We start from the raw sequence: 9,232 nt of genomic DNA on the forward strand, positions 1-9,232 counted from the left end.
CCCATCACTTCAGCTCTCCATCTGCTCAAAGGTTTGGTCTTTAATCTCTCTAGGGAAATCAGCCAGAGAAACAGAGATAACCACTGTGGCGGGGAAGGTTCAAGGTTACCCCAGCTGTTACCACTTGGTCCACTGGTTCCAGGTCTCCTGGAGTAGTTCCTTGTGCCTTAAAATGTATTCACAGATGATTGCGATCCCCTCTTTTTTTTAATTCTGAGAAATTTCAAGCCTTCAGAAAGGTTACAAGAAGTAGTACAATGAACACTTGTAGATTCTTCACCTAGATTCACTAGTTGTTAACATTTTGCACACTTGTTCTCTCTTTCTCTCTCTTTCTATGTATTAATTTTAATTTTTGCTGACTTGTTTGAAATTTAGGTACAGACATCATGCCACTTTATTCCTTACTAAGAAAACATCCTGCGTAACCATGGTGTATTATCACACTTGGGAAATTGAACATTAACACTATCCTAGTATCTTATATACGTTCCACATTCAAATGTTCCCAAGCGGCCCAGCATTGTCCTTGAACAGCTCTTTTTCAAAGGGTCTGGGATCCAATCCAGGATCACGTGTTGCATTCAGTTGTCCAGGCTCTTTAGTATCCTTTAATCTAGAGCAGTTCCTCAGCCTGTTTTACTTTTATCTGACATGGGGATACTTGAAAAGTCCAACTAATTGTGTTAAAACTACACAATCTCCAGGAATTCCCTGACGGTCCAGTGGTTAGGACTCTGTACTTCCACTGCCGGGGGCGCGGGTTCAATCCCTGGCCAGGGAACTAAGATCCCACAAATCTCGGGGTGCGGCCAAGAAAACCAAAAAACGACACAATCTCCGCGTGATCCTTGTCTTAGAGATGTCAATTTTCTTATGCCACCACTAGGTGGCACTCTCGGTAGCCCTTGTCCTTCAACAGCCCTTGTGAAAGGGCAATTTAAGGATTGTCTCAGTCAAAGAAGGCTCTTCTTTGGTAAAGCATATGCTGTTTAAAATGCCTGTATAGGGGCTTCCCTGGTGGCGCAGTGTTTGAGAGTCTGCCTGACGATGCAGGGGACCCCGGTCCGGGAAGATCCCGCATGCCGCGGAGCGGCTGGGCCCGTGAGCCATGGCCGCTGAGCCTGCGCGTCCGGAGCCTGTGCTCCGCAACGGGAGAGGCCACAACAGTGAGAGGCCCGCGTACCGCAAAAAAAAAAAAAGCCTGTATAGTGGGGAGAGGGATAAATTAGGAGTTTGGGATTAAAATATACACACTGTTATATATATAATATATAACCAACAAGGACCTATTGTAGAGCACGGGGAACTGTACTCAATATCTTGTAATAACCTATAATGGAAAAGAATCTAAAAAAGAATATGTATGTGTATATATATGTACATATATATGTATGTATGTAACTGAATCACTTTGCTGTACACCTGAAACTAATACAACATTGTAAATCAATTATATTTCAATAAAAAATAAAATAAAATACCTGTATATTATAAAGGTGGTATCCTTTCAAGCGTGTCTTCCCATATATGATTCATAATCACCCGGGGATATTGTTCATCAGGATTCTGATTTGGTGGGACTGAGGTAGGTCCTAAGATTCTGCTTTTCTAATAAGCTGTGGGTTGATTGTGATGCTGCTGGTCTGGAGAACACACTTGGAAGAGCAGGATTAGAACAAGCATATGAAGAAACATATCTATTTACAATTAGGCAACTTTTCTTTTTCTGTCAGAACCAGCAATGAAGCTGATCTCACCTCCTGCTAATCCCCTCCCCCCACCCAGCCCTTTGGCCTCCGTGCTTCTGTACCACAGGGCCTTTGCACTAGCTGTTCTCTCCGCCTGCACTCTCTTCCCCCAGATATCCTCTACTTGGTTAACTCCCTCTGCTCCCTTGTCTTTCCCCAAACCTCACTTCTTAATGAGATTTGCCCAGACTACCCTATTGAATACTGCCCCCTGTCCCCACCCTGATTTCCTTTCCCCTTCAACCTACTCGATTCTTTCTCTATAGCCCTCACCACCTTCTCACATACCATATAATATACTTACTATATTAATTGCTTATTTCTGTCTCTCCCTGCTAGAATCCAAGTTCCACGAGGGTGGGTATCTTAGTCTATTTTCTTCACCGATATACCCCAAGCACCTAGAACTGTGTCTGGCACATAGTAGGTTCACAAGAAAATATTTGTGCACCTTAATGGGACCTTCAAGATGACAGTGCCCAATCCCCTCATTTGGTTGATGAAGAAATGAGCTTCAGGTCTTTGGGCAAGATAAAGAAGTGCCCAGGGTCATACACTCCCTACGTGCGCTCCCTATGGGACTGTAGGGAGATTGTGCTGTTCGTCTAAATGAATATAATTTAAAAGCAGGACTTGTTTGTATCAGTTAAATTTTTTTTCTTTTCATTTGTTTTTGTTGTTTTCTATCAGTTAAATTTTAAGTTACCGTGTTAATTCTTATTATTTGTGTTAGGCCTTTTCCAAAAAGGATCTGGAGAGCTAACAAGATGATATAAACTCATATAAAATGGAACAGTCAGGAATCAAGATGGAAGCGATATCATCTAAAGGAAGAGGGAGTTGATTTTAACAGGCCCTTGACAGTAGTTAATTATGCTAATGGGGTACAGAATTTGGCTCTGAATTCTTTGGCAGCCGAGTTAAACGGGAAGCACATGGGGCTGCGTAGTGTTCGTTGTCTGTGCTAAGACAGTCTGAGCACTCAGCAGGAACGCACTTCTGGGACGCATTGAGTATAAGCACAGGAGAACTCTGTGTGACATCCAGTGGGCCCCCAATTGGCTAACGTTCCCCCAAAACCCCCAAAGTTCTCACTGAAGAATGCGCTCCTTTTATCTGGGAATTCTAAGAGCGTAACATAAAATCACGTGATAGCTCTTAAGTTCAAGTGAGTTCTTTTCTGATGGCTCTACCAGAAAATAAGGATGAAAACCAGAGAATCTAGGAGAAAGCATAGCTAAACATGTCTAGGAATATCTTTTACAAATATCTGCTGTCTCAGATCTTAGATAAACATTGAACCACAGGCAATTCATGGATTAGACTTTCATATGTTCAATGGGGGAGGGGGGTGATATTTATTGAGTTTCTACTATAAATGGGATCATTTTTCCCCAGAGGGCACCCCCAAGGCCCAGCTAGCTCAAGGGCAGAGAGGACAGGAGGGGAAGCCACTTCTGTTTCTTTAAGTTGCATGAAGTATTTGCTAGGGTGTTATTCCGTATCCAAAAAAGGCATCCAGCAAATTCACCTCTCTGGCCACCAGGAAGCTGTCCTCCACCATGAAGTAGGGACAATTGCTGTTTTCTGCTGATGCTTTTTCAAAACACAGTTCTTTTACAAAACCTCTGAATATACTGTGAGTGAATACTAGCCAATGTATTTTAATAAATGATAATACATTTTTTCTTATAGACCCCTTTAAAAATTATTTAAAGATTTCCCCTTTAAAATAATTCACAGTCTAATGACAGAGATAAGCACCTAAACAAACAACTACAAGAAATGTGATGAGTGTCATACTGTATGTGGATAAGAGTGGCTGGAATCTTTCCTTTTCCAGCAATGTACTTCCTCTTTTGATATTTGTACATCATTGCATTATATACTGTGGATTGTTCCACTGAGACCGGATTGATCAAATGAGCATGTCTTGGTCTTTGTGCAAATACTTTTTCAAAGTTCATTGTGTATTTATATGTTCCTTGATGACTGTGAAGTAAAGGATGGAGTAATTTTCCTATCAAAATGAAATGTATACGTTCAACTGTCTCCAACTATGAGAGTTTAAAGACAAAAAAACTGAGATACTGTCCTATTCATTGCTAGTGTGATATCTGTATAAAAATTGACGAATTTCTCAAGAGGTATTTATTGGGAGAGTTTTATGTTACACAACCAATTTATAAATATTTCATTAGGAAAAAAAAAAAAGATTTCCCAAGGCATTTTTTTTTCTGCCTGGTGCAATTAAAAAAAAAATTTGGTTGGGGGGACTTCCCTGGTGGTCCAGTGGTTAAGAATCCGCCTTCCAATGCAGGGGATGCGGGTTTGATCCCTGGTCGGGGAACTAAGATCCCACATACCTTGGGGCAACTAAGCCTGCGCGCTCTAAAGCCCTCAAGCCACAACTAGAGAGAAGCTGGCGCTGCAACGAAAGGTCCCGCATGCCGCAACTAAGACCCAACACAGCCAAATAAATAAACATTAAAAAAAAAAATTTTCCCCATGGTAAAATACACATAACATAAAATTTACCATCTTAAGCATTTTAAGAGTATAGTTCAGTGGTATTAAATACATTCATAATGTTGTGCAATCAGTCATCACCACCATCCATCTCCATAACTCTTTTTAGCCTGCAAAACTGAAACTCTATATTCATTAAACAATAACCCCCAATCCTTGCCATCCAGCTCCCGGCAACCACCCTTCTACTTTCTGTCTCTAGGGTTTTGACTACTATAAGCACCTCGTATAAGTAGGATTCTATCATATTTGTCCTTTTGTGACTGGCTTATTTCACTTGGCATAATGTCCTCCAGGATCATCCATAAGGTAGCAGGTGTCAGCACTTCCTTCCTTTTTAAGGTTGAAAAATATTCCACTGTATGGCTACACTACATTCTGTTATCCATTCATCTGTCGTTGCTTCCATGTTTTAGTTATTGTGAACAATGCTGCTGTGAATAAAGGTGTACAAATATCTCTTTGAATTCTGCTTTCAATTCTTTTGGGTCTCTACCGAGAAGTGAAATTGCTGGGTTGTATGGTAATTCTAATTTCAATTTTTTGAGAAACCACAATACTGTTTTCCACAGCAGCTGTACCATTTTACGTTTCCCATCAACAGTGCACAACAGTTCCAGTTTCTCCACATCCTCATCAACTTTTGTTCTTTTCTGTTTTTTGAATAGTAGTTATCCTAATGGGTGTGAAGTGGTATCTCATTGTGACTTTTTTTTTTTTTTTTTTTTGCAGTACACGGGCCTCTCACTGCTGTGGCCTCTCCCGTTGCGGAGCACAGGCTCCAGACGCGCAGGCTCAGCGGCCATGGCTCACGGGCCCAGCCGCTCCGCGGCATGAGGGATCTTCCCGGACCGGGGCACGAACCCGTGTCCCCTGCATCGGCAGGCAGACTCTCAAACACTGCGCCATCAGGGAAGCCCTCTCATTGTGATTTTGATTCAAATTTCTCCAATGATTAGTGATGTTGAGTATCATTTCATGTGCTTCTTGGTCATTTGTATATCCTTTTCGGAAATATCTATTCACATCCTTTGCCCATTTTAGTACTGGGTTGTCTTGCTTTTTGTTGTTGAGTTTTGGAGTTCTCTATATATTCTGGATATTAATCTCTTATCAAATACTTTAAGATATTTCTCAAGGCATTTTTTTCTGTCTGGAAAACTTTTAAATTGAAATCATATTGTGACCGTGTCTTCAACTGAATCCCACCATCTCTGCCTCTGCCCATCACAGATGTGTCGCACGCATGGAATATTCTTTCTCCACCTGGCATTTGTTCTGCCACACTGACAACCCTGGGCCATAAGAGGGCCCAGGGCTTGAACCTGAAATGTGTCAAGTGGTGTTAGCCTCTGGGGGCTGGATTTTACTCTAATCACACCCTGGACTTTTGCCTGAATGGCCTGGATTCCTCTGTTGCAACTACATGGATGAGTTGCTTCCATCTTGAAAGAAGAGATCGGATTGGGTTTGCCAACGAGCCAGCTGTGTGCAGACCCTTGTGGGGAGGGCCACCATCTCTGAGAGCTGGGTCGGCTTATAACTGGCTTGTAGTCTCTGTTGGTTATTTGTGGGGTCCTGCTTCTTTGAGGTATCTGCTTATCTTGGCTTCTTCCACGCAGCCATGGAACGTGCAGAGCCTTGCACAAACCAGGCACTCGTTTGTTGAATAAACTCTGATAAGCAAAGGTGATACGTTTGGAGCCATGCTGCCTTGATTTTCACTTTTTGGTTTAAATATCACATCCCCATATGCCAACACCTCCCATGAAACAAAGAGAAGCACCTGTGTTGGTTTTGGCACAGGATCCGTTCAAGGGCAGGGCTGGGCCATCCTTGTTCTCTGTGCACTGTGCACGTGTATGTGTGCGTATGGGTGATCACAGGCACGCGTGTGTGTTCATGCACTTGTCTACTTACGTTTGCTCGTTGGACCAAGGGCTGGACAGTCACATAACCTCAAGACACCAACTGGAACTCTGACAAATGCAGAGATGAATTTGTCAGTAAACCAATGGGTCTCAACCTGTTCAAGTATAAAGACTCTTCTTTAACATAAAAAAATTGCAAAGACTCCCACACGAACAAGAAAGACATTATTTGTCTTTTCTGCATTTTCAGGTTGATAAAAATATGTCCCCATGCATTTGAAGACATTTTGCAACGATTCCCAAGCTCTCCAGATCTGGGGATCCACTCCCTGAATAGACCTTTAACACTGGAAAGAGTGTCAGATGCTCACTCCTGTGAACATCTGACATTCTAGCAACTTTCCCTCTAAACAAGCAGGACCAAAAACATGAGCAAAGTATCACAAGCCCCAGAGACCACGTTTGTCTGCGTCTCTGATGCATCCTCTGAACCTAGCACAGGATCTGCACCTTAGGTACTGAAAAAGTACTTCTTGCAAAAATATCCAGTAAGATGAGGCCACAGAGTGGCTGGCTAGGCTCACTCACCAGCTATGCTCTCAAGTCCTGCACACCAGCCTCAAAGAGCACAACGCAAAGCACTGCGTAGAAGGCCTGGCTGATCAACGTCAAACTTGGCTGTGAAACAAACATCACATTACTTTATTATCATTAAATGAAATAGAATCTGTGCCTGGGCCGCCATTCTGCCAGCCTGTTGGGAAATTTAATGTTGGCCTCAATTGGCAAACCCCTTCTCTCCCTAGGGTTGCATAAGAATCTGGAAGGATCATGTGGCTCCTTGAAAACGGGGGAAGGGAAGAGAGTCTGGTTGTGGTCACTGCTCAAGCTCCTTGTGATTCAGGCTCCCAGGGTCCCTAGAGGACAGGTGGCTTCCCAGGCTCTGTGTCACATGAGGTGTAAGGTGATCTCAGCAGAGGCTGCAAGTCCCAAGCCTAGTGTCTGGCGTCCCTGGATGCCCGGGAGACATTTCCCTGAGGGAGCTGCCTCTATCATAGGGACAGCTCCCTCTCCCCAGTTTGGGGGACTCTCCTTTGCCTGCTGCTCCACCTCTGCTCCTTCCAAGTACAACTTTCCTTGGGGTTGGGGTCACACAGGGCCTCAGCTGGACCTCCTAGAGTTGTGCCTGGTGGCAGGGGCTGAGGGACCCCGGAGGAAACTAATAACAAACTGCACCTCAGTGACTGGCTCTGCCACGGGAACCCAGTGGAATAACCACCTGCCTGCCGTGTGTCTAACTCTTCCATGTTGTTTCTAAATAATCAGGACCTCAAAGAGCTTCTTCTGCCACCTTGTTCTTCTGAAACTGACCTGCCGGAGAAGCCACCTGGAATCCAAACTCACCTTGGCTCAGAGATACGTACTTTTATTGAATGGCTGGTGGTGTGACAGAGCTTCTCGAGACGGTGTCAGATCCCGGCTTGAGGTTTGCCCTCGCTTTGAAGGCACCAAAATCCACTCTTTTTCCTTTTTCTAGGACCCAGTCCTGGGCTCCTTCAAAGTCCCAACAGCGGGAGGTTTCCTTGCTTGGCAAATTCTGGCCCAAACAACCCAAGCCCTGAGGAGGAGAGCATTGGTTGTACAAGAAACTAATGGAATAATTTCTGGCACAAAACCAGACCCTCCTGTGCCAAGAGGTTCCAGGAAAACCAGCACATCCCAGGACTGGGAGGAAGTAAGGCAGCGACTGGGGACTTTTCCTAGTGAATCCAATAAATCCTTGGAAAAATAATCCACCAAAGGTCAGATATAGACAGAAAACAACTTTGCAGGCTTTTGGAGGTGTTTTGTTTTTTTCCTAAAGAGAGAGAAAAGATTCCATGCATTGGCTCTCAAAATAAATAACTGGGAATAGAAAACTCATCTATCCATATAAGAGAAATATGAACTTCAGTTCTGTATTATGGCCAGTTGATTGGGGATGGGGGAGAAAAGGAAAAGATGAATTGGAGGACAAAAAGAAGTAGAGAGAGGAAGCAGAGAAAGGATGAGAGATGAGAGAGGCACAGAGAACTTGAAAGAAGTTTAGAGAAAGAAACTAAATATTTTCAGAGGCAGAGACACAAAATACATGAGAACAGAGCATAGTGAAAGAACACCAGATTGAGAAAGCTCAAAAGATATGCTGTAGATACAAAGAACAGAGTAGTGGTTCCCAGAGGGGAAGGGGTGTGGGGGGAGGGTGAAATGGTTAAAAGGGGTCAACTATATGGTGATGGCTGGAAACTAAATTTTTGGTTGTGGGGACTTCCCTGGTGCTGCAGTGGTTAAGAATCCGCCTGCTAATGCAGGGGACATGGGTTTGAGCCCTGGTCCAGGAGGATCCCACACGCCGTGGAGCAACTAAGCCCGTGTGCCACAACTACTGAGCCCGCATGCCTAGAGCCCATGCTCCGCAACAAGACAAGCCGCTGCAATGAGAAGCCTGTGCACCTCAAGGAAGAGTAGCCCCCATTCGCTGCAACTAGAGAAAGCCCGTGCGCAGCAATGAAGACCCAATGCAGCCAAAAATAAATAATAAATAAATAAATACATTTATAATAAATAAATAAATAAATAAATTTTTGGTAGTGAGCACGTTGTAGTATATACAGAAGTTGAAATAAAATGTATGTGCATGAAACATATAATACTGTAAAACAATGTTACCTGAATTTTTAAAATGGTTATTTAATGGTAAATCATTGTTGTTATACTTTTTAAAAATATATATTTAATTATTTATTTTTGGTTTGTTGGGCCTTCGTCGCTGCACGTGGGCTTTTGCTAGCCGCGGCGAGCAGGGGCTACTCTTCGTTGTGGTGCGTGGGCTTTTCATTACAGTGGCTTCTCTTGTTGCAGAGCACGGGCTCTAGGCACACGGGCTTCAGTAGCTGTGGCACACGGGCTTAGTTGCTCCGCAGCATGTGGGATCTTCCCAGACCAGGGCTCGTTCCCCGTGTCCCCTGAATTGGCAGGCGGATTCTTAACCACTGCGCCACCAGGGAAGTCCTGTCATACTTTATTTACAGGAACATCTTA

General features: G+C 43.7%; 1 long non-coding RNA gene across 2 annotated transcripts in view; it reads right to left on the reverse strand.

Annotated features, from left to right (window-relative positions):
- Positions 1 to 8,006, reverse strand: part of LOC132511533 (uncharacterized) — a 34,645-nt gene extending 26,639 nt beyond the window's left edge. Inside the window, exons 1-3 of one of the 2 annotated variants that reach the window (XR_009537631.1) lie at positions 7,576 to 8,006; positions 6,201 to 6,259; positions 1,485 to 1,658 (exon numbers count right to left, since the gene is read on the reverse strand). This is a non-coding gene — a long non-coding RNA (uncharacterized LOC132511533). Of the gene's footprint in view, positions 1 to 1,484; positions 1,659 to 6,200; positions 6,260 to 7,555 lie in introns of both variants that reach the window. The other variant, XR_009537632.1, reaches the window with a different exon arrangement.
- Between the last annotated feature and the right edge of the window lie 1,226 nt (positions 8,007 to 9,232).

This window comes from Lagenorhynchus albirostris, chromosome 20, assembly GCF_949774975.1.
Source record: "Lagenorhynchus albirostris chromosome 20, mLagAlb1.1, whole genome shotgun sequence".
NCBI classification, from domain to species: domain Eukaryota; kingdom Metazoa; phylum Chordata; class Mammalia; order Artiodactyla; family Delphinidae; genus Lagenorhynchus; species Lagenorhynchus albirostris.